The sequence below is a fragment of the Tenrec ecaudatus genome, chromosome 10 (assembly GCF_050624435.1).
Source record: "Tenrec ecaudatus isolate mTenEca1 chromosome 10, mTenEca1.hap1, whole genome shotgun sequence".
NCBI lineage: Eukaryota > Metazoa > Chordata > Mammalia > Afrosoricida > Tenrecidae > Tenrec > Tenrec ecaudatus.
In genome coordinates, this window is record NC_134539.1 from 34474058 (window position 1) to 34501083 (window position 27026).

The following is a 27026-nucleotide window of genomic DNA, read 5'->3' on the forward strand; positions in this document are numbered from 1 at the left end:
TCAAAATGAAGGATGGTCACACCACTATGTAACTGCCAAAGTACATTGCTACATTAACCACTAAGAATCATGGCCAGCCATGTTGACACAGAACTTTAACCATCACCAAAAAACTCCAACTTAGTTGCCATCAAGTTGATGCCAACTCTTAGTGTCTCTCTCTAGAACAGGGTAGAACTGCCCGTGAGTTTCTGAGACTGTTTGCAGGAGTAGAAAGTCCTGTCACTCTCCAAGGCGTGGCTGCATAATCACTAAACCACCAGAACTCCCAAGGTGATTCCTGGCATGTACCCCACTGGTCGGTCATTACTTCCAGATGTATACTGTTACTATGTAGAGTAGTTAGAGAGTAGTCTTTTTTTACTATTGCCATAAATGAAAATGTCCGAGGAGATAGTTATTAAGTGAAGGGTAAAGTATATTTTGTTTATTGGTGAACATGTGGATGCGTTTTAGTGTGCATTGATTGACGTAACAGTCACTAAGGACTCAAACTCAAGAAGTAATTAACCGTATGATGATAAAACTAACCTATTCTTAGGTAGTTTTTGTAAATCTATGCTAGAAAAGTTAACATATTTTGGGTTAAGAATTTATACTTTATATTCTACTTCTGGAGATTGGTAGTGCTGGGGATAAGAATTGAATAATTTCTAAGAGGCCCAATGTGTTAGTCTGGGTAAACTAGGGAAATAAATCCACAGAAATTCATATGTATAAGAGAGAGTTTTATATAAAGGGTAAGTGCACATTAAGAATCCCAACCCAGTGCTGCCAAGCCCTTCGTCCAACTTTACCCCATATGTCTGACACCAGTCTACAAAGTCCTCCTCCATCTCACAAAACACACAATGATGCCAACTGCAGGAAGAAAGCGGAATCAGTCATAGTGTAAGCATCTCAGCACTGGCAGGGGGCTCCGCACCCAGGGCTGCATTGGGGTAGGTCCGTCCGGCTTCTCTTTGGGGATATCTTGCAGGAAGTGAGCTTTACCAGCTAAAGCAGGGAACTGGCTAAGGCAGCTGCACCCTGGTCCGACCATCACAAAGCAAGAGACCCGAGAACTAGAAAGGCGAGACTCACTGAGCCATTTATCCCTCTGCCCTTCAATTAACCCCACATGTGTTTATCGGCCATGTTGGCACAATAAACTTTAACTATCTCAGCCAAGAGAACTCAAAAAATGTTTTAAAGATGTGGGGGGAAGTTTTTTTAATGTACTGACCAAATCAAACACAAAACTCCTTGTCACTGAGCTGACTGGCTCACAACAATCCTGCAGGATGGAGTAGAACTTCTCTCGAGAGTTCTGAGGCTGTAAATCTTTATGGAAACATTTTGTCTTCTCTTCCTACCTACAGCAGCTGGTGGGTTTGCACTACTGACCTGGTGGTTAGCAGCCCAACGTGTAACCCACTGTGACACCAGGGCTCCTCTTTGTACTGACAGTGTTGTGTAAATGGTAGATGGGGGGCAGTATTTTATAGTAGAAACAATGTAGAAAGGATATATAGACTTGGCATTCAAAAAGACCGGTTTTCTGCTCCAATTTTGACATTCTAAGCCCCAAATTTTCTCTGCCATTAAAAAAGATAGGAGATGCTGTATATACTGTGTATAAGCCAGGTTTTTTTTCCCCCCAGCACAATTTTAATGCCATTTTTGTGGTAAAATTAGGTGTCTCAGCTGATATTTGGGTCGGCTTATACTCGAGTATATATGGTAATTTATTAAGTATGAATTAAGATTTCTCAAAAGAACTTGGCACAGTTCTTGGCACATGTGGTTAAAACATTTCCATGATTGTATTAAATTTGCTTCTGTGCTTTTGGTTTACTTTGACCTGATGTTCCTAATTCTTTCAAACAGAAGATTTGAATGGAATATCTAGCCCCTTTGTGCTCCTCATTCTGATTCTTAGACTCAAGCCAAGGTTGACAATGGTCTCTGAACCTTCCTGGCTCATACTTACCACCCAATTAAGTACTCTGATCTCATACTTGCTATTAAGTTTTCATAAGAATGTGGACCTAACCAAGGGCAGATGCTGAAAAGTAATGTGTACTATAATTGTATTTACATTTACACCAAAATGACATTTGAATTTATTAAATAATACTACTCATGTATTGTTTGATTGTTTTTTTTAGTAGGAAATGGAACCTAGATTGAAGTACATGATAATAATTTAGGAGAGGTTTTAATAATAACCTTTGGTAGTAGAAATTTTTTTTCAGGTTATGAATGTTTTATTTTTTCACATAAAGGAAGCTGGGTGCGGGGGAGGAGGGTGCGATAGTTTATTGTGCCAGCCTGGCCGATAAACATAAGTAGGATTAACTGAAGGGCAGAGGGATAAATGGCTCGGTGAGCCTCGCCTTGCTTGCTCTGTGCCTCAATTTAAAGGGGTACGCTACCTGTGGGATGCCAAGCCTGTGGACGGTGTCGCTGTAAGTTGAGGTCCCTTTAAGCCCACATGATTGGAATGTTTGTCTCTGGAGCTGGGGACCGACAGTTGATGACAGTTGGGGACCTGCCTTGCTGTTTGCTCCCTGGATATATATAGCCCAGCTCTCTCAACAGAAAGGGACTGGCAACTGGCGGCTCTCAAACCTTAAAGGACTGCTAGTGTCTCACTGCTTTATAATTTAACTGTTAATTTCTTGTATTATCTATCTGTATATAATTTAAGGGTTCATTTCTTATATACCTATCTTTATAAATATATTTATATATAATTACTAGCAATCTGGTTTGTCTCTCTAGAGAACCCTGTCCAACACAGGGGGGTTGTGGTCATTTGATGTTTTCAGACCGAGAGCTTTAGGTTCTCTGTCTCACACACTGTAAATGTAGACCTACAAGTATAGATAAAGTTTGTATCAAAATTAAGCTTAGTCACTAAAAGACGATTCTCTCTCTCAGCTTTCTTCTGGATGTTTTTCACATTCACCATCAGGCACTGGAGCATCTGGTCGCTCAAGGAGCTCTGGGGACTAGTCAGTCCTTCACCTATCATCTTGTTTCTTATCGCCATCACTGGAACACCCACTTGAACCATTCTGAGATATCTGGCATATCTTGGATCCTTGGCTACAGTGAAGATATTTTCTGCTGCTGCTTCACTCTCCTGTGGTCCAGAGTCTTGTGTACTGTTCTGTGATTGCACTCTAGTGGCTTCCTATTGTGGTCCATTTGTGACACTTTGGGCACTTAAGGGAGATACTTCAACTGTGGCATCATCTAGTCCTGGAATAGATGATAACTTTGCATCTAAAATATTGAGAGTTGTTTTAATTTGTTGTAGACGAAGAGAAAGGTTTGACAGTTTCTCCTCACAAACCGTCGAAAAGTGGTTAAGGAACTGTACGGTGTGCACCACAAATTGGTTTAGAAAGGCCACTGTTCTTTTCTGTTGAATAACTGGCACCTTGGTCAGGTCTATGCCCGAGCCCATGAGAGGAAGCCCGTCCTCATCCATCTCCGCACCGGGCGGGGGCCTAGAGCTCCCGCACAGACTCCTCCCAGGTACGCCCCGCCCCAGCCGGTAATAGCGTTCAACCCGATAGTAGAGATTTTATGCGAGACTTTAGAGCCTGCGTAGTAAGTGGGTGGAACAGTTGGCATAGAGTTAAAGGGACAGAGCCTTGCCATGCAAAAGCAGGAATGTATAGGTAGAGAATCAAGTAGTATGAAAATGAGATTTGGTATAGGAAACCGAATTATGTGCATAAATGGTTCTGAGGAAACACCTCTGAATAGGTTATCGTGGCTGGGGCCAGATTAGTACAGACTGTATGGGCATTTGAAGGGTTGGGGTTGAGCTTGGGCTTGTCACAGACATCATGCTTTAAATTTAAGCGATGTATTCATTATTTTCATGGAGCATTTATTCTCAAAAGGAAGATTTATTTTGTTTAACTTTTATGGGTTAACTTTAGGAAGGCTTCTGTGTGAAATTATGCTGGAATTGGTTTTAAGAATGTAAATCCCATAAATCCACAGCTTGAGTAACAAATCCAATCTCTAACAAATAGCGGGAATTTAAAAGAAAAATCCCACTTTAAAAAGAATACCCAATATTACACTACAAGCAGTTGTTATACTCAAATTCTGTCTCCACAGAACCTCTTTGTATGAATTACATCATTGGAATCATCACTGCTTACTCGTTAAGGTAGAGCAGAACTAAAACTCAGATTTCTTAGATTCTGGTATCGTTTTTAAAGGCTAGACCTGTATAAAACACATGCCATTAGACACTAAATGCCTAAGTTGTTTGCTTGGATGAATGTAATCAACAAATACTCTTTTACAACCCACCGTGGATCCTGCAGGAAAACAAACAAAACCAAAAATCCCTTTGCGGTCGTTTTGCTTATTGTCTTCCCAGCTCCCTTAGGTATATAAAAATACCACCGAGAAGTAATGCTCGAGATGTGGCCTTGCAGACCAGTGTGCTTTGTGACTTAATCTTCAGCGAAGGGAAAGATGAATGTATTCTGAGATTGATAGAGAATGTCACATGAAGAATGAAATTACCAAATTTGAAATCTTTGAGAACAAGGAGAATTTGACTCTGTGGAGGAATGAGAATAGAATTTTAAACCAGGAGAAGAACAGATCGGGAGATCAATATGAGAAAATTGGTTTGGGGGAATCTTGCCTCTAAAACGGAATTAACCCTAGTAGTAGCATTGAAAGTAAATAAAATATTGTCTAAACAAATTTGGAGTAAGGGTTAACAGGATTCATGACTTGATAAAAATGTTGATGGAGAGAATCGTGAGAGAGTTTAGAGATGGCAAGATTACGTGAATTTTAATAATTGCCCCCCTGGCAGATATAAAGTAGTTGGAAGGAAGTACCCGCTTAGAGACAGAGAGATGATGAGCTTAGTTTGAGATGTGTTGAGTTTAATTCTCTGTATTTGGTTTCAGTGAAGAAATTATGAATTGTTTCCAGAATTAGGACTAGAATGCTTGTGTCAGGTTAGAGAGAAAAATGCATGGCGGTATTTGGTAAAGAAATAAACTTTGGAAATCATGCAGTCCACTAATTCTATGATTTTGAGACATCAAAGCCTCTGCCTTTTGTTTCTCTGACTCATGCTGTCTACTACAGGAATGGGCTTGTTAAGTATTTTGAATTAACAATGAATAAACGAAACTTCTCTATTTCTAAAACTGTTTATTATAGTGGAACATTAGCAATAGATGTAACCAGTTTGCTGGATCTGGGGTGATTCTCGCAGTGATATTGCCTTTATAATTTAAGAACAAGTTCTTTACCGGGAGATATTCAAATGAACAGATGTAACTTAACATGTATGTTAAGTATGTCAGGTAAAAGAAGAATATTGTGTGATAAGAGTTGTATGAGCCCCTAATAAAATATAAAAAAAGAAAAGAGGAGGGAAAAAAAAGAAAATGATTAGGGAAAAGAATATACAGATGTGCTTTATACAATTGATGTATGTATATGTATGGATTGTGATAAGAGTTGTATGAGCCCCTAATAAAATGTTTTTAAAAAATTTAAAGAGAAGAATAATGTATTGAAATGAAAGGAGACCCAGTTTTGAAGACACAGACATAGTTTGGGTGGTATAGAGATTTTGAGACCTATTAGAGTGGGACTCAAGCACGACGGAAGAAAATTTGTTTACTTTTTCTATTATATTTTTCCTTTATGTCTAGGTCTTTATTTTATCATAGTAATTTTAATCTGAAATATAATTAAATAATATAAAAGTTTAATACAAAAATAATTTTAATAGGTGGCTATTTAAAACTGAGTATTTAAAATTAACTTTTTTCTTGGTATGTTAATTTTGTTTTAAGTTTTGAGCTCTCTGCTCTATAAATATTTGATTAAGAGCTTTAATAAAGTGTAAAATGTTATGATTATTTTAATATCATTTGAAGACATCAGAAGACAAATTTCTTCCCAAAATAACTTGAGATATTGTCATGATTAAAACAAAATCTAAAGCCTTGTATTTGAAGAAGAGACTTTTAATACATTGTAGTATTCACTTACTTTTTGCAATTTTTTAATTCATATTTTACTTTTTGCAAAAATATACACAGCAAAACCCACTCCCATATCAATTTCTGAACATAATTATCAGTAGCATTGGTTACAGTATTCACATTTTTTAAGGGTAAAGTTTTTTATTAACGAGAATACTTGCACTGGATAATTGTTAGGTAATTATTTTAAAATAAATGATTTTTTAACAGTTATCAAATATTTGAGTGCATGATGAGATTATTTGGATACATAACACCCTTAATTTGGTAAATTGTGTTAAGAGGAGGTCACTATGTATAATTTTATTGTTTTACAAAAGGGAAAGAAGCAATCTAGAGCAATAATAAGAGCCAAGGTAGGGCAACTTGTTAAACACTTGAGATTTAGACTTTTTTCCCCTCCCCTTCTAGTGTGCTCCTTTGAAGGCAGCTGCTACCGATAAACTCAGAAGCCCCAGATGGTGGTTGCTTAATCCTCATGAGAATTCATGTCCTGGAAGCAGCTCTTATCTCTCCAGACCTGACATTGTCTGTGCGCTTTCTCTAAGGAGGGAATAATATAAACATGCTATGCATGAGTTTCACTTCTTGAATATGTCAAAGACACAGGAAGTTATAGTACAGTATCACAAGAACAGAGTTCACCTTACTGAGTGTTATTATTTAAGGTCTTAAATGCTAGCTTGTGATGAGTGATGGGAATGGTTTAGGAGGAAAGACAAAATGCAGTTTTATGAAACACTGGCTGTCCTCACAAATCACAGATTTAGAGATGTAAATTTGTCATGAAGTGCATACTACTCAGAAGAATTCATTGTCACTCTATTTGCTCGAATCTAAAATTGAGCAAAATTCATTCGGTAAATGAATATTCTGGCTCGTATTCCTCCTCTGACCTCCCCCTACCCCCCAGTAGTTCTTTCTCTTTGGGAAGTTAAAAACAGCAACTCCACTATTTTGGATTTGATGATTTATCCAAAATATTTTCTAGGAGTCTGATCTGTGTGAGCTGGGTCAGTGATAATTAGAAGTAGTTTTTTTTTCAGCAGTTATATGTTTTGAAGTCGAAGCAGACAGTGTCTCATTCCATATGCAAGCAGAGGTGTTGACACACCACCATCATGAATAATTATCGATTCATACACTACTTGATAATATGACTCAGTATGGGCAATATGGGGCATTCTCCCCCTGAAATGATGAAATTGATCATTGAATGGGACAGAATAGTGTTCCTCAGAATATAGCTTTAACCTGTCTTTCAGGTCATGGATCTCTCTCTAAATATCATGGTCTCAAGCCACTTTGAAGTTTTTTTTTTCAATTAGTTACAAATCTTTGGACCCATTTATGTTTTCATACCACATGTTTTGCCCTGTTCCCCGAAGAGCTCTTCTCAGCTGTGCTTCTAGTTCTCCTCTGTGACATAGTTCAACCCAAGTATGATGCCTTCTGTGAAATATTCAATGACTTGAGTCATTTCATTTTCCTCTTCTCTCGTAGTATGGTAGCCAGAGCAATCGTTCTCAAACCTAGCTTTGCTTGTGTACTGCCTCTTCTCAAAAAAAAAAAGTCAAACTATAGTTGCATTTCATATCAAATCCACCAAATCAGCCTGGTGGCCGAAGTCTTGTCCACATCCTAGCCAAGCTTCTCTTTATCTTCTTGCATACTGCCTTGTCACAGAATGACTTATGTATTACTCTTTTTTCTGAGATTATTTTATGCTTCTTTATCTTGGAGTGTCCCTACGCCTGCTCACTTAGAATTGCTCATCCTGTAAAATCTGGCTAGGTCTTGTCTTCTCCATGAGATTCCCACACTCAAGAGTAAGTTAAAAAAAATCACAGTTCTTTGTTCCCCTCTCTTACTTGTATTGAACTCATTATGTATAAGACATTGTACTAGATTCTCTTGAGCATAAAAACTAGTCAGAAAAAAAATCCTGATTCTTAAATTTATAGTCTGGTAGGGATGACTGTCCTACAAGGTGGAAAGTGTTAAGAGAGAAACAATGCAATTGCAGGACAGATTACTTCCAATTGAGAGTATTCACAGGGATATTTTAAGTAGTTTATGTTTTCCTTCTCTGTTGAGTTGGAAACTTCTGGTGGCACGGCCAGATTACTCGGACTCTGTATACCATTCGTTTAGCTTAGTATCTCTGTGAGGATGGAGAAAATTGATTAATTTGCAAGATTGAAATGAAAAACTTGAGTAGAACCTAGTATTGGGTCAGATCCAATGGGGGATAATAGTAAAGACTCAGGTTCAATAAAAAATTTACATTGAATTAATTGCACTTTGTTTTGTTTTTCAAGTTTTTTTGCCTTATGAAATTATTTTGCTAGAGTAGTCTGAAACTTCTGTTTACCACCTGTGCTGTTGGGCAGTGTCCGTCCCCCCCCTCCCCCCCCCTCCCCGCCCCAACTCATTTTCTATTGCTTCCTGTTTCTATTGCATTTGCCTCACTGCGCCTCCCGCCCCCACTCCTCAACACACACTCTTTTTTTGGGGGGGTTCTGTGCCCTGCAGTACATTAAAAGGCCAATAAAAACATGCCCCAGATGGTGCTGTTCTTTATCATGATCTCTCACCACTTTGTGTTTCTATTTAAAAGAACAAACACAAAGCAAAACAAAAAGACACATGCTGCTGGTTTGTAACCCAGCTGGCTCTGTTTCTGCTCTTCTTGTCCTTCCTGTGCACTCTCCTTCTTGCTTGTTACTCCCTCCCCTTCTGCTCCCCTCGCTGCTCTCCCATTTGTGCACCAACATGATAAAATTCTTTATGTGCTCTCTGGCCGGCTTGTAGATTTTCTTACTTTAGCTTTTCATTCTTAATCCTTTCTCATTTTCGATTTTAGTTCCTTTTCTCTCCATGGTCTGTCTTATTGTTTTCGCCTCTGTCATCATTATCCTTCAACTCTGCTCTCCTTTCACTCTTTACTGTGTGTTATTACAACAGAGCAAGAAACAGAACTCCGCGGGCTTATTTGGACGTAATTTTCATATTCCCTACTTCCTGCTCTCACCCCACCCCCCACTAATTACAGTTTGTTCTTCGCCTCATGCTCCTTCTTATTATCAATCTTTAAAAAATATCAACCCCAGTTAGTCTCGGAAATTTCCTTTCCCTACTTCTTGTGCCTTTCTGGTATGCCCAGTGAGTGAGAGAGAGAGAGAGAGAGAGAGAGAGAGAGAGAGAGAGAGAGAGAGAGAGAGAGAGTGTGTGTGTGTGTGTGTGATGACTTGTGTGCAGCTACACTGATGAATCCTGCAATCCCCTTAGTGGTCAGAGTAGAAACTGGAGTCAGTGCAAAACTAGACATTGAGGATTTGAATAAGAAATGGAAAGGTGTTTATAGCCGTCTGTGAATGTGCTCTGTGGAAAATGAAAGTCGAATTGAGGAACAGGAGATAGGAAACGAGATATGTGAGCAGACAGGGATCACGTCTTCCTTTCTCCTCTGACTCTTCTTACTGCTCCTACGTTCTGCTCATTAGAACTGCGTGTGCCCTAACTGGTGTTTTTCAAAAGGCAAATACCTTGTGCTATGAAGTCTCTTTCAGACCTTGTGTGAATTACTTTTAATCAAATTGTCAATAGGAATGTTAATTTTATTTCAGAGTGAGTGAAGGACAGTGGAGGCAGGACAAGCTCTAGTGATTAGAAGGGGCTCTGGGAAATAAAGGTAGCATTACATTATATTCCAACATTTTTTGAATTCATTACGCTATTTAAAAGAAGGCGAATTAGTAATCATCTAGTTTACTTTTAGGTTAAAAAAATCTAGAGAGAATGATTTATTGAAAGTTTTATAGGTTGCTCATGATGGAGAAAAGACCAGGCTCTATCCATTGTTCCCTTTGTTGCACCATGCTGCTTTGTACTACAGAGCCTTCCTAGACATCACATTCCTTGACTTGAACTGGGAGGAACAGGATCAAAGGGAAAAAGAGACAAAGAGTAATATGTTTACGTGGCCTCTCACCTTCTGCTTCCTTTCTACCCTTATTATCAGAACATTATCGTGTTCTGGATTTCCATATTTGGCCCACTTGAATGGGCTAGGATGAATGAAAACAAAGTTTAAAAATAAATAAAATATTTATTAATGAGGAAAGGTAATAATAGATAGATTTCAAAGTCTTTTATGATATTGTATTTATGGCCATTCAAAACATAGCTTGTAAATAAGGTCAGTGTTTGTCTAGAAACTCTAAGTGGGTGGGAGGGGAGCCAACCCTACTGGAGGATCAAGAGAACTAGTACCACTTTAAAAAGTTGCAGTGTTTTCAATCAGCAGGGCCCAGTGACATGCATCATAGGGCACTTAAAGATTTGGCAGATCGAGTTGCAGAGGCACGAGCAAATTACCGTGCACAGGATGTGAAAAGGACAGAGTAATGGTAGGGCTTCGAAACCACCACTTTTGTTAGTCTAGTGCTCTTTACCACCTCCCCCTAGAGCTAAAGGAACAAAGAAGCTATACAAAACTCACATTATTTGCATGGCATTGGCCCTTGAAAACACCATTTACTCAGCCATAGCCCGTTTTCACTTGTCATTTTATCAATTTATACATTCTAAATATTAATCTAGTGTGGATTTTAAGCCCTTGTGTAAAGTTTGTAGAAAACAGTAGAGATTGAACTTCTATTTACAAGTAATTCTAGAATTCCAGTTTTTGGAGGACTTTTAACAACAACCTCATTTGAGCCTCTCTCCAGTCCAATATGTGTTGTACTCTGTAAGAAAGGTAAATTTTGTGTTCTTTGGACTCTGTGCGTATTAATAAAACTACTTTACTTATTTGTTTATATTAGATACTTTCCCGACTTCTCCCAAAGTATTTGATAGAACGTGCTAGCAGATATATACAGGCGTCCATTTTAAAACTAGAGAGCATAATAGCAGGTAAGATTTTTCTTGTACGCACTTGAGGTGACATGGTAACTAAAATGTTAGAATAGTTCTTGGCTACGGAAGGCACTCAATTCAAAGGGAAATTCGTGAGTTATGATGTAGTCTTTGTTTAGAGAGCATATTGCTTCTTATAGTATAGTTATATATATTTATATTATACTATAGTATAGTTTTATATTATAATATAGTTATAGTATATATATGTCGTTTTTCCCCCCAACAGTTTTATTGACATATAATTTATGTATCAAACATTTCACTAGTTCAGTTACATCAAGAAGAGTTCTACAATCATCACCAGTTTTAGAATATTTTCTTCATTCTGTCCTCATTGTTACTAGCTCCCCTTTCTTTTCAGTTGAGGTTATTGTTATTGCTCTTAGGAGATTAAAAAAATGCATTTCTGTATATGAAATCCAAGATAAGTAAATCTAAAAGAAAGCAGAAAATATTAAAAACTGGAGCAGACTTTAGGGTGCTAAATGTTAACCTAACTGCGTCTGCAGCAGTCCACGTTCCAATGCATTGTGCACGACAGCAAAGCTGCTCACATCCGAGCCACGATCACGAGATTTAGCAGTGGCGTAGTCCATGAGTATTTCTCCATCACTTTTCTTCCAAACTGAAATGGCTTTAAAATGAATCAAAGGGGAGATCAAATGATAAGAGCTCACATTTTGACCTAACTACATCTGCCATAATCAACTACTCAGTGCTCTCTGTCTGAGAACAGGTCTCTTCACAACCATCAGATATCATCAGAGGGGAGTCACCAGAGACTTAGTCCCTGTGGGGGCCCTGCATCTGGAGTTTGGACTTCCACTGTCATCTCTATCCTTTTGCAAAACAAGTGTTCACAACTTAAGTTACGATGCTACTCCCTCCTGTAAGTTTCGATTATATTACTTACAATCCTTGGAACAGACATGGTAATGTGCTTCTAACATGAGGACTTAGTTGACAGTTTACCTAGATGGCTGCTATGCACATTGTGTCATGTTTAGGGATTCCTTTAGAATAAAGATCTTATGACCATCCCATGTGGGCAGAACTTGTGTTTGGCATGAGAGAGTGAATGGTTCTTTTAAGGAAACTAACTTCTCAACACTGATATCCAAGAGAAAATTTGTCACTTGAAATCTTGTAAAAGAAACACTGAGTAATGTAATATAGACAACTTTTCCAGCAGAGGTTTTGTAAAGGATGCCAAACAATTCTTCATTTAGCCTTTCTTGTTTCAAGCCCCAGTAAATGAAGAGTCTAATTGGGAAGAAAAGGACAAGGTGGCATCTTGAGCAAATCATAAGTTTTGGCATCAGATGGACCCAGTTCGGGTCCCACATCTACAGCTTTGGGCTCTGTGATCTTGGTTGGACAAACTATATAACCTCTCTGAGCTGTAACTTTCCTTACTCAGAAATTCTGCCTGACAGAACAGTAATAACTATGTTCAAAATATCAGAATCAAAATTCAACAGCATTAGTGAAAGACAAATCTAGCTTCCTCATCAGCTATGTTGATCTCCTCTCAATAACCAACAGAACATTTTGATTAAAACAGAAACAAAAACAATGAATCTGAAAAATCAAAGGCAAGAGTATAGGTTATCTATTTTTTAAAAGTCTTTGTTAAAAACATTTAACTTTTGAAGTGCATCTTAAATAGTATCTATGAACAGAAGAATAATTAAATAAACAGATACACTGATACTGTGGAATATTATGTAGTCATTTACAGTATATTAATATACCAGTTGACTTACAGATTAAGTGATTATAAAAATCCATTTTATAAAGCAACATTTTCTAAACAAAAATGTGTATGTGTGTGAATGTACAATGTAATGTTTCCATATGAGTTTGAAAATGAAGGAAACTAGAAAAACAAACAATGTTAATTTGATCATTTTATAGTGATACTGAATCTTCCTTTATTTAATACCCTTTTTAAAATTTAGATTTTTACATCTTGTATGTTTATTGGTAAATTTATTTCTAAGTAGTATATAATGCTTTTTGATGCTGTTATAAGTGGTACTTTGTAGTACAATTTCCAACTTTCATTGGTAGTGTTTGGAAGTAAACTGAAAACATTAAAAATATATCTAATAAAAAAATAGATATATCTAATAGTTGCCAAAACAACCACTAAAAGTAATACATAAAAGTATGAGGCGGGCCAGAAATGGTCCAAGGGGATGCTTGTCTAATTGAGAGGTAAATTAAAGAGACTTTATTTTGCTTTTTTAGATGTTGATAGCTCACACAAGACTTCTCACTAGGCTTTTCCTTCTGCTATCAGCAGAAGTTCTAAAACCAGCTTAACTTGAGCCAACAGAGACCAAGTCTCTAAGGGGATAGTCTCCCCTTCTCTGTGTGCTGCTTTTAAGTTTGTATCGACCTTTTCCAGAGTCTATAGATCTAAAGTTCCTTCCTTTGGGAACGGTGGATTATACTTTTTTGCTCTTTTAGAAAACTTTGCATCTTTTTGTTACTGCTACACCATGGTGTCTCTCCCCCCCCCCCCCCCAAGTAAGTGGGTGAGTGTAATATATTAGGTTTTAGATTTACTTTCACCTTGCCCCTTTTTCCAATTTAAATAACTATATAATTATTATTTATCTGCTGATCCCTCAACTGGATTCTCATTGCAATTAATTTCCTCGATTCACTCTACCATCTGACCGGATTTTACAGGGTAGTTCCTCCTCTGGAGGGGATTTCCCTTAGTCCCTGTTCAAGGCACTATTTGTAAGGGTCCAGCCTCTACAACCGAATAGGTTCCAGGGGCAGTCATTAAAGGTTATTGAAGGGTAAACGAAAAAAAAAACCCAACAGACATGACATGTAAAAGTCACCTCTTCCATGGCAACTGGAACCAGAATAAGGCAGTAATGTGTTTTCTAACGAGCTTATATAATCTTGGCCATGCAACCCACAGTGACCACATATGTAACAGGAAGGAGGTGTATTAGAGGCATACATGTAACATGAAGTGGACAAGCTAGGGGTATACAGGCAATAGGAAGAGGGGTGGTACTAGTGGCATACATGTGATAGGAAGGTACATAAGTAACAAGATGGGTGTATTCTAGAGTCAAGGTGGCAGCCTGTCCTTGGTCGTCTCTGAGCTGGCTTGACCTTAAGTGCCCCTGAGCTCTTCTCCAGGGAACAATCTATGATCCTTATCAGAATGCTGTGGGGATTAGTCTTAAGTATGAGAATGAGTTGGGACTCATCTCTAAAAGTGGGAAAAGAAATGATGTTTTCAAAGGCTCCCTCCAGCTGCTGGGTGGAGAAGGTGGTGGCACTTGAAAGCTGACTTCACTGTCCAGGCTGTTGTGGTTCTAAGCATATTTCCTAGGGGTTGGCTAGAAGGATGTCCTGGTGGTGTTGAGGCCAGACTTAAGAGACAGAGGAGTACAGGGTGGTTAAGTTTCTCACCTTCTGGCTTTGAGATAGGTATGGGTTCTACTTGAGATAAAAGAATAGAAAGAACAAGGCCATGCGGAATGAGAAGGAGAGTAGGAAGAGGAAGAAAGGAGAAGGAAAGCAATATGACAGGAATCTTATTGATTAATGGCAGTTATCCGTCTTCAAATAATATCTAATGTCGTTTCCGTGGTCTGAAATGCAAAATTTAACTCGATTCACTTATCTCCTAGATCTTCTATCCTAACACAGTGCTTCTCAACATGTGGGTTGCGACCCCTCTGGGGGTCGAACGACCCTTTCACAGGGCTCGCCTACAACCATCGGAAAACACATATTTCCGATGATCTTTGGAACTGAGACACTGTTCCTCTATCCGTCTCCAGATGGGTCTGCCCACATGCACTTACAAGTACCCGTCATGATGCTATCATCACGCCAACCCCATCACATACACCCCGTACAAATACAGGTGTGACAGGGTTAGCGCCATAATGTCCTTATGCGGACCAGTCACACATGTAGAGAGAAGCTACTGTGTAGAAAGCAGCTGCTGTGTTGAAAGCAGCAGTACTGGAGGTAAAATAACACTTCATGAATTATAATTACTGGGTAAATGTAGCACCATGTATTGTGAAATTAGCAACTACTGCAAAAAAACCCTAGACCGTGGGAACTTAATCGGGGTGCTGATCAGTCTTTTTATATTCAGCTGTGGTTGATGTGAATACTGACTCCTTGTGCTATTAACAGGTATGTAAAAAAAAACACACAAAGAACGGTAAATCATAGGAAACTTTAATGAACTGTATTGACTGAACTATGCCATGTATCATCTTGTATTTTTAAAGCTATTGTTGTATATTATTTTCATTAATAAACCATCCATGACAATGGATCTGTAGAGAAGAACATTTCAAAAAGAAAATATAGTAAGGATATTTTACAGTATGGTTTTACCTCAATAATTACAGCAGGAATTGAGAAACGGCAGTGTGTTATTTATTGTGAAGTTCTATCAACCGAATCTATGAAGCCGAATAAACTAAAATGCTATTTTGAAAGCAAGCATCCGAGCTTTGCCAGCAAGGATACCAACTATTTTAGAAGCAAAGCTGATGGACCCAAGAAAGCCAGGCTTGACACTGGTGGCAAGTACCACAAACAAAACGTTGCAGCCTTTGAAGCTTCATATTTGGTGACACAGAATCGCCAGAGTTATGAAACCTCACAACATTGCTGAGGATTTGCTGTTGCCAGCAGCCAAAGACATTATTCGAGTTATGAACGAGATGAATTTGTTACAATATTGAGTGTAATTTCCTTACCTAACGATACTGGCCCACAGAAAAATAGATATGTCTGCTGATATTCTTGATCAGGTAATCCAGGAAATTAAATCTGCTCCACTTGCAATATTTAGCCTCCATCTTGATGATACAGTGGAAACTGTTCACAGTTAACTGGTTTAAGTGAGGTGTATTCATGATGGCGACTTTAAAGATGAGTTGGGTTTTTTTTTGCGAACCTCTTGAAACAACAACTACTGCAACGTGATGTATTTGACACAGTTGGTTCATTTCTGAAAGAGCTTAAGATCTCTTGGGGAAAGGTTTGTGGTGTTTGCACAGATGGTGCTCCAGCTATGTTGATTTGGATTTCAGCGTTTGGTACGGATCGGAACTCACTGTATGATTCTTCAGCACATATTAACAACAGAGAAGCTGCTCAAGAGTTACAAGACGTAAGGAAAAGCATCATAAGTTGTTCTGTCAGTTTTGTAAAGGCGACCACTTTAAACAGTCAACTGTTTCCGCAACTGTGCAATGAGTTGGATGCACCAAATGATGCTCTGCTATTTCACACTGAGTGAGATGGTTGTCAAGAGGAAAAGTATTAAAATGTGTTTTTGAGGTTCGTGATGAACTCAAAACATTTTTAAATCAGAAAGCAAGACCACAGTTCGAAGCACTTTTCAGCTATAAAAGTGAACCGCAGAAAATAGCTTACTTGGTTGACATCTTTGCCATCTTGAATGAGTTAAATTTATCACTGCAAGGACCAAATGCAACATGCCTCGATTTGTCTGAAAAGATATGATTATTCCAAATGAAACTTCAGCTTTGGCGAAAAAAATTTGGATGAAAATAAAATTCACATGTTGCCTACCTTATCTGCCTTCTTTTCGGAACATGACATTGAACCAGATAAAAGAATTATGATGATAATTTTTGTGAAAGAACACTTGCACATGCTTGCAGACGAAATTTCATCATACTTTCCAAATCTACCTGACACCCCATTTGCACTTGCCAGATGCCCATTCACAGTCCAAGTTGAAGATGTTCCTGAGATGACATAAGAGGAGTTATTGAACTTATTAACAGCAATGCAGTGAGAACTGATTTCTCTACAACGCCAGTTACAGAATTCTGGATCAAGTGTTTGCAGTCATATCCTGTTCTGTCTGAGACTATTGCGCCATCTTCCATTTCCAACAACATATCTTTGTGAAACAGGGGTTTTCTAGCTTGTTGGTTATCAGGTCTAAATACATAAGTAGACTCGTTGTGGAAGATGATCTTCATTGTGCTCTTGCAAAGACTGCCCCGGGAATTTTTCATCTGGTGAGAAAGAAGCTTTCTCAACTTTTGCATTGATGTTGGCTTTTTAGGAATACTGGCATAAAATGTTGCCATGTAGTTTACTGTTGTATATTAAGACTGTATTACTCGTGCTATACCATGATTCAAGATGAAATTTCATTTATTTGAAATTAGAAATAAATATTTCACAATATATGATTACATGTTTTTGTGATTAATCACTATGCTTTAATTATGTTCAATTTATAACAATGAAAATAAATCCTGCATATCAGATATTTACATTATGATTCATAAGAATAACAAAATGACAGTGATGAAGTAGCAACAAAAATAATTTTATGGGTGGGGTTCCCCACCATATGAGGAGTTGTATGAAAGGGCCATGGCAGTAGGAAGGCTGAGAACCACTGTCCTGACACAATCACTTTTTGTTGCTCTGTCTCACTGATTCAAGTTTCAAACACCTTCCAGTCTTGAGGCAGGAAATTTGCTCATATATCATTTTTTCACAGAAAAATTTTCTGACTGCCCCTAAATAGCATCTCTTAACCCTATCATTATTTATCTCCTTTTCTGTATTTTTCTTTATAGAATATATTACCACCTTACACATTTGTTTTATCTATGTATGCTAATAATCTGCCTTTTAAGAATATAGGCAAGACAGCCCCGTGAAGCAGCATCTACTCTGGATCACATAGGGTCACCATGAACTGAACTATATTCAACAGCAACAGGCTGGGATTTTGGGGTGTTGTATGTGTGTGTGTATTGATTTTGTGGTTTCACCCTACCTGCTTCAACAGAAATCCTTTTGGCACATCGCTGTATCTCCTTGGCCTTGCTAGACGTTCAGTAGTATTTCAGTAACTATTTCTTGAATGCTTGTTAGAAAGTGGATTGGGAAGGACAAGAAATAATTGTGCTTATTATTAGTTAAATCAGTGGGCATGTAAATAGCCTTTAGGATTCTGTAGAGTGAGTCGTTAGGCGGGAACCTCTTAGAGAAAAGGTATTGGAGTGGACATTTTGTTTGAAGGACAGACAGTACAGCAGTACTTGAAACCAGAAGTCTTTCTGGGTGATTGAGCTCTTTTTTCTTTTATCCATCAAGGACTCGTTTTCCTCTCTTTCCACTTGCCCATTTGACCCTATGCTGTGGGATTAGCTCTTTTTTCTTGTTCTTGTCCTTTTTTTTTTTCACTTTACACAGTGAGCAAGTTTTCTGTGCCCCCTTTGCCAGTTTTTTATTTATTGTGGCCAGTTTCTAGTCCTTTCCTGCCAACTTGATCATCTTCCCTCTAGTGGCTAGCCCTCACCTCCCTGGTTTCTTTTTTGTCAGGGAGGGCGTTGTTTGTGTGCACTTTATCCCCGAATGCTGGGAGAGTGCTTGTCAAACTGACAGATGGTGTGACTACTGGTTGCCACTTGACATGGAGAACGACACCCACAAGTCTGCATTTGCAGCCCTGGGCCTTCAGGAGGCTCGGGGAAGAGGCTGCGCTTTATCAAGTAGAAATAACCATATTCTGTCTTTGGTATTTGTGACAGTAAAATATACCCTTTCTCATCTGTGTTTAGCACACTGTTCGTTCTAGTCTTGGGGGTCTTTTTTGTAGGATAACTATTAAAATGCCGTGATTTTCCAGACCAGTGTCCAAAAATGAAGTAGGTGTGGTGTTTCACTCACTTGTGATGTGCGGAGCATCATTTGCTCTCCTGCTTATTGTTTCCTTTTAAAGATTGCCTTGTTGAAGGTCAACAGCCAGAGAATTGGAAACTGCCAAGCATAAAGTTAGGATCTGTTAAAGTAGTTGCACATTGTGCTGATCAGTGCACACTATGACTTCTCCATAGCCCAAGCCCACTTGAGATTTCACATGTTTTATTTATTTTTAAACCAACCCCCCCCCCCCCCCACCACCACCAAAATAAAATAAAAGCACTTGTGGAGCACTTCCCTGAAGCTCCCGGCACTGATGTCTTCCCAGAGTAGCACCTGGAACCTGAAACTGCCCAAGGAACTCCTGTCCTGTCTCTGATTATGCCAGTTGACCACTAAGTGTCTTCCAAGTGTTAACTCCCAATTATCCTGCCACACTTTTTTATTTGGAGGAGCTAAGCTCAGGCTATATAGCAAGCCAGAGGAAACTGGAGATCAAGAAGAAAGGAGGGGTAAGGGGACAGGAGGGAGACACAGGATCCTTTTCATCTGAAGAACTTAGTTTATTCCTGTTAAATCAGCTTGTTTTCAGAGCCCAACTGACAAAGACTGCTACTTCTGCAGCTCAGTGTTAATTTAGAGGTTACAAGTGCAAGAGGCTATAGGAAGCAGTAAAAGAACTTAGTGGATTCATTGCTCAGATGCACTTCACCTGTGGCTGTGCTGGGAATGAAATAGGGTCTGGCGAGCTGAAGCCTAGCATAGTTGGATGCTCTTGTTGGATGCTCTGGTCGGTCCACTGTTGCTAATGGCAGCTGCCATCAAGTCAGTCTTTGCATTCAGCAACAGCCCCAGGCACCATGGGATCAAACCTTTGGCATCCCTTGGGGTATTTCTGTTTTGTTTTGGTGTATAACATAAAACTCACTGTCATCCAGTGTATTCTGATTCATAGTGACCCTATAGGACAGAGTAAAACTGCCCCTGTGGGTTTCTGATACTATAACTTTACAGGAGTACAGTTTGGTCACCCTGATTACATTCTTCAAGTTGTACAACCATTTTTATTCTCTTTTTTTTTCCATTTTGTTACCTGCAAGGACTCTCTTTTAAGCTACTTACTGCCATTGGGTACATTCCAACTCCTTACAGCCTAAAGGACAGAGCAGAACTGTTCCATAGAATTTTCAAGGTTGTAGTTTGTGTTGTCTTTATATTACTCCACAATGGAGCCCTTATTGTGTCTTTCTCCCCCCCCCCCTTGTGTTTTCTTTCTTTACAAAAAATAATTTTACTGTGGGCTTATGCAACTCTTATCACAACCCATACATACCTCCATTGTGTAAAGCACATTTGTACATTTTTTGCCGTCATCATTCTCAAAACATTTGCTTTCTTCTTGAGTCCTTGGTATCAACTCTTTGTTTTTCCCTTCCTTCTCCACCCCACCCCCCATGAACCATTGATAATTGATAAATTATTATTTTGTCATGTCTTGCCCTGTCCAGCATCTCCTTTCACCTACTTTTCTGCTGTCTGTCCCCCAGGGAGGGGGTTACATGTAGATCCTTGTAATCGGTTCCCCGTTTCTGCCCCACCTTCCTTCTACCCTCTGGTATTGCCACTCTCATCATTGGTCCTGAAGGGATCATATGTCCTGGATTCCCTGCGCTTCCAGTTACTATCTGTACCAGTGTACATCCGCTGGTCCAGCTGGATTTGTAAATTAGAATTGGGATCACGATAGTGGTGGGGAGGAAGCACTTAGGAACTAGAGGAAAGTTGTATGTTTCATCATTGCTACACTGCACCCTGACTGGCTCATCTCCTCCCTGTGACCCTTCTGAATCAAGACTACATTTTTACAGAAGCGAATGCCTCATCTCTCTCCTTTGGAGTAGCTGGTGGATTTAAACTGCTGACCTTCCGATTGGCAACCTAATGCCTAGCTCATTGCACCACCAGGCCTCCTTACTCATAAAAGTAGTACTCTTAAAAAAAAATAGTACTCTTTATAAACATTTAAGCATTTAATCTACACATTTGAGACAATCATATTATAACTCCCAATCTCAATCTACTGTTCTAATCATTACTCAACTGTATACATATCTTGCTCATGTCCACTGGTTTGCCAAGAGTTCTTTCGACCTCAGGGGATTAAAACTTGGAGAGGGGAAGGTCATGTTGTCTCTCACCTTTTTAACCAGAGCCCGTAGAGTTCATTTCTTTTGTACATTTAACTTTCTTTAACATAGGATTCTGTAAGTAAAAGTGCCTAAGAGACATTTATATGTCTGGCAATATGATCAGTTGGTGTGTCTGCCTTTCTAATGCATCCGCACTCATAGTCGTGTGCATATACTCTAAAAAAGGCCTTATATTTTCTTTGTAATACCCTCTGCCTTCTGTGCTAATATTTTGCTGGTTACTAGGAACAGTAACAAATTTAAGTATTTTAGTTTTAAAGAACAGCTGATAAACTGGACATTCACTCTTTTACATGATCAAAATGCTTAAGGGTGAATAAGTTATAGTAACTTTATGGTATTATATATAATGGACATAGAGAAAATTCTGAATGTTAGAAATACTAAGTATTGAGCTTGGGCAAGTTTATTTTTCGTGTATGTACATTCTGAAATTTTGGTTAACTCTATTAAGAGTTTGGTTTAATACTTAAATAGCTGCTTTTGTTTTAATAGTGTAGGAAACCAAGGCAGTTTATATTTTGTCTATGAAATTTCCCTGACTTTTATTAACCTACGTACATAGAGTAGTTTTATTTTTCCAATGCTTCTTTACAAGCCAGTCCTTCTTCCTTAGTGTCATAAGAAATAGTACCATAGAATTTCCTCCTTGTACTGAAAATGTTTAAGGTTATAGTATGGTTTAAAAATATGTTATTTTCTCTCCATCTTAGTATTAAACACCAAATCCCCTAAAGGTACTTTGATGTAGATCCTTTTCTACCTTCGTCCATGTTCACAAAAGGAACACTTAAAGCTAAACACACACATCAGCGTGAGTCATTGTTTTACATCCTTCACTGAAACATACCTTCTGATCTTTCTTTTTTAGAAATATCATTTTTATTGGGGGCTCTTGCAGCTCTTATCACAACCCATACATACCTCCATTGTGTCAAACACATTTGTACATATGTTGCCTTCATCATTTTCAAACCATTTTCTTTCTATATGAGCCCATGGTATCAGCTCCTCATTTCCCCTCTCCCCTACCTTCCTTCCCTCATAAACCTTTGATAATTTTTAAAATTATAATTTATAATTTCCCCCCCAAATGTTCTACACTGACTGCTGTCTCCCTTCATCCACTCTTCTGTTGTCTATCCCCCTAGGAAGGGGTTATATGTAGATCATTATGATCAGTTATCCCTTTCTCCCCCAACCTTCCTCTTACTCTCTTGATTTCTCTATTCTTATTATTGGTCCTGAGAGGTATGAGTATCCTGCAGTCCCTGTGGTACCAGTGCACATGCTCTGGTCTAGCCAGATTTGTAAGGTAGAATTGGGGTCATGATAGTGTGGGGAGGAAGCATTCAAGAACCACAGCAGTGGTTATCAACCTTCCTGATGCCGTGACCCTTTAATACTGTTCCTCATGTTATGGTGACCTCCCCAACCATAATATTATTTTCGTTGCTACTTCATCACTATAATTTTGCTACTATTATGAATCAGGCGACCCTTGTGAAAGGGCTATGCGATCCACAGGTTGAGAACCACTGAACTATGGGAAAGTTGTCTGTTTCAACAGTACTATTAGGCTCCTTGACGGGTTCGTCTCTTCCTTTTGACTATTGTGTGACGGGGTATGCAATTGTCTGCAGATGGGCTTTGGGTCTCCACTCTGCGTTCCCCCTGACTTAGATTGATTTTTTTTTGTTGTTCTGGATCCCCTTTCTTATTTTTCATATAGACATTCCTTGATTGATTGATAATAGAGCCTTTTTAATAGCTGTATGGTATTCTGTTGAGTGAATGTTTCAGAGTACATTGAACTATCCCCTTCTATAATTTGATAAGGATGTTTTCAGAGTTTTTGTTTTGCTTTTTATCTCTACAAACAATATTACAAGAACATATGAAGGAGCCCCCCCCGAAAACAATGAAAAGCCCCGCTGGGCAAGGTTTTTGCAGTATGCATTTTTCCTGCTAGATGAGCACTGAGCGACTCACTCTGAGTTAGTGTAGTCAGTGGTGTCGCCTGGGAAGGTTCTGTGGTAACAGTGAATTTTTTGTAAAAGCATTTGTTTTTGTGATGACTGATTTAAGAGAAAAGCGTGTGGCTGTGAAATTTTGTTTCCTGTTTGGGAAAAATGCTGCAGAAACTGCTGTAATGTTGAACACAGCTTAGTAGGACAGCACTATGGGAAAAACTCAAGTGTACGAGTAGTTTTTTTGTTTCAAAACTTGTAAAATGTCGATTGATGACAAGCCTCATTCTGGACAACTATCAGCTTCCCAAACAGACAAAAATGTCAACTTGTAGTGTATTTGGAGGTTCTGAAAAGATTGAGTAATAGTGTGGGACAAAAGCCTAATTTTGTGGCAGACGGGACTGGTTTTGCCTCCAAGACAATGCACCTGCTTACGCAGCCATCTCTATGCACTAGTTTTTGGCAAAAAACGCCATGCCTCTCTTGCCCCATTCACCTTACTCACCTGACCTTGCTTTGTGCGACTTCTTTTTGTTTCCTCAAATGAAGAGGGATATAAAGGAACAACGATTTGACGACATAGATGAGGTGAAGCAGAAAACAAGGGAGGTGTGCTGTCAGCCATCCAAACAGATGAGTTGGAAAAATATTTCCAACAATGGAATCACAATTTGAAAAATGTATTGTGTAGTGAAGAGTACTTTGAAGTTGATAAGATTGTTTTGTAAACAAATTTAAGTACATAACTTTGGGGAGAAAAAATTCTGGGTTTTGGGGGGTACCCCATTGTATATCCTTGTGTGTTGAATTTTTTTTCCTAAAAATGAAATTGATTTGGTAATGTTCAGGGTAATCACAAATTGTTTATTTGACTTTGGACCTTTGGGGATTTATATCTGACCAATAGTTAGTTTCAGACCACACTCACTCACTGCCACTGAGCCAATTCCAACTCACAGCAACCTTATAGGACAGAGTAGAACTTCCCTGTGGGTCTGAGACTGAAAACCTTCATGGGAGCAGAAAACCTCATCTTTCTTCCTCAAACTAATTTGTGGTTTTACTTGTACCACAAAAGATTCTATACCCATATCATTTTGGAGATCAAAATGATTACTGCCCAATCTGGCTTGACTATTGTCTTTCCCTTGTTTAAGGGAGGTAAGCAACTATTTTAGCAGAAACAAGAAATGTGTTTTTAAAATCTGTAGGCCTAAGGTGTATAGAAAGAAAATCTTAAAAACTAACTAGGAAAATATATTGTTTTAAGAAATACTAGTTGTCCCCCAGGACCAGAAGACAAAGATTCATAAAGGCCATATGGACATGTGTGCTTTTTTTCCCTCTCCTTTTCTTTTTTCAGCCTTTCATTTTCTTATTGTTTGGACTAGGACATTGCTGGATTCCCTACTTACATGGGAAGACATGGGGAAAAAGCAATGGAGCCAATGGCCCCGGAGGCTCTTGGTGGGAGATGGTGGTGGTGGGGGGGGTAAGGGTGTGGTGAGCAAACAATGCCATAGACAGGGGAACAACTAGGGGATTAAAACCAACAACGAGGAGGTTGTAGAGATCCTGTGGGTATTAGGGCAACACCACTCTAGCTGAAAGGAAGTACTAAGAGGTGGAAGAAGAAGGGGGGGAAATGTGATGGTGGGGCAGGAGGAGGCAAAAGGAAACAGAGGAAGGCTCTAGGAAGCAAAGCTATAGAAAGCGGTATTAGCAGAGGTGCGTGCTTATGTAAATACAGTAATCATAAAAATAGAGGTGCTGGCCTAAGCACATATATTTACAAGGCTGCGGACAAGCTGTGGGCGTCATTTCATGCCCTCACTCAGCACAAGAACACTTTGTTCTAACAAAGTGTCCATTTGGGATGCTCACCACCCCTCACCCTCACCCCCCAATACACATGGTTGCTGAAGACAAAATGGGTGCACAAGTGAAGACAGAGGATGGTGCCAGCTATTAAAAGATATAGTGTCTGGGGTCTTAAAAGGTTGAAGTTAAAGAAAGGACCATCCACCAGTGAAGTAACAAGCCCACACGTAAGAAGCACACCAGCCTGTGCAATCATGAGGTGTCATCGGGACTGGGTAACAGGCATCAGAAGATTCATAACAAATAACAAAACAAAAATGCGTTGGTGAGAATGAGGTGGGTCATAGTGGGGACCCAAAGCTCATCTGTAGACCGTGGAATATCTCCCCACAAAGGGGGGGAGGGGGCTTGGCATGGAAGGGACAAGTCAATCAGTGCAGTATAGCGCCGATAGATTATGCAATATACCTCTAGTTCCTTAACACTTCCTCACCCCCTACTATTATGACCCCAGTGCTGCTTCCCACTCTGGACTAGGCAGGAACATGAACATAGGTATAGGCAAGAGCTAAACCTCACGACACATGGAACCCAGGAACAGGAATGGGAATAGCAATACCAAAATTTTAGGAGGAGAGAAAGGGAGGATGGGAATGCCAATCACAATGAATGGCACATAACCATACTCTCTTATCCAGGAGGAAGAACAACAGAAACCAGAGGGGAAGTAAGGTAGCGGTTGTGAGATATGAAAATAACAATCTCTATTTTATCAAAGGGCCACAAAGGTGGGGGTGGTGAGGGAGGGAAAGGAAAAAGGGGCTCATCCCAAGGCTCAATGGAAAGTAAATGTCTACAAAAGAACGATGGCAATATATGTACGAATATGTTGGATACATTTGATGTATGGATCATAACAAGATTTATAAAAGTGCCCAATAAATTTATCTAAAAAAAATACTAGTTAAAATTCCAAGGCAAATTACTGAAGGCAAAGAAAAACTTCTTGGTTTTTGTTTTTTTTAAAAAAGGGTTTGTACAACTCTTACCACAATCCATACATCCATCCATTGTGTGTGAAACACACCTGTACATTTGTTGACCTCATCATTCTCAAAACATTTGCTTTCTTCTTGAGCCCTTGGTATCAGCTCCTCCAGTGTATGATTTTTATCATTAATAATATGCTTGTTTAACTGAAGACTACATTACTAGCCATTAATGTATTAGACTCATTGACCAACCTGACAGAATGGGGTAGGAATAAACCAGATGCATGTTTTCTAACCTGTTTGACCACTTGGTTAAATGTGCCAAGTTTTCACTTCATGGAATCTAATTTCCTTTTTTCATAAAATGGATTTTTCCCTAAATTTTTCCATTCTCTAGTGACCTGTTTAATATCTTACACTTTCTTTTAAATTATGTTTGTTTAATAAAGTTTACTTATTAGATATGTATTTCCTGAACTGAGTAGATCAGCAGCATTGAAAATTCAGGTAGGAACCTGTAATGGTATTACAGGCATTTTAAGAGGGATATCTGAAAAATCCAATGCTGAGGCTTTAAAGCTACCATTGATGCGTAACTTTGCCATCCAGATGTGCTAGCTCATGCTTTGATTATAGTTTCTTCAGCTAACTGCTGAAGAAGGATGAGGACAGTTGTGAGGTCTTGAAAATCGCAGTTTGGGGGAAATGGGCAATAGCAGGAAATAACTGGAGGTGGAATGGCAGACTGGGTCTTTGACACGTCTGGAACCACTTTATTGGTGGCGTTTGGAGTGCTCTCAAAGATGGGACGAGTCAGATTTTTGCTACTCGGGTGGAAATGAGTTCTCAAGAAATGGATAGGCCCTATGGGTTCCCATTGGCGAGCTGGAGGATTTGTAACGATACCAACCACATAGTGTGTCCCTCTTGAAAGACAGCTGGGTGGATGATCATGTAGTAAGATTGAAACCTGAATAATTTAAATAAATTTCAAAGCATGAAGCAAAAGGAAAGCCATGTGGGAACTAGAGATGATAAACACTTTGATCATTTTTAGGTCTTTAACCAATATACAACCTAAAATTTGATCAGTAGTGTTTATGTATGTGTCTGTGTATGTGTTAGAATTCATCAGCCAAGAAAATTACTTTTCATCACAGGTAGTTTGTAAAGAATCGTTTATTCTCATTTCTAGAGCCCCCAAAGACGTTTGAAGCCCCAATTTGCATATCTGAGTGGCAGAGCTCTAACTTCAATTATCCAGTATTTAACATAAGATCATACTGCAACACTCATGAGCACATTTCAGTACACGATGGAAGTTCAGAGTATGAATGATCTAGTAGTGAGCAGTACTGCACT

The 27026-nt window shown here is 38.9% G+C and overlaps 1 protein-coding gene and 1 pseudogene across 6 annotated transcripts in view; one reads left to right on the forward strand and one right to left on the reverse strand.

Moving 5' to 3' along the window:
* ZCCHC7 (zinc finger CCHC-type containing 7) overlaps window positions 1-27026 on the forward strand; it is a 204611-nt gene that overhangs the window by 59840 nt on the left and 117745 nt on the right. The window lies entirely within an intron of this gene.
* Window positions 2895-3529, reverse strand: LOC142457888 (WASH complex subunit 3 pseudogene; annotated as a pseudogene).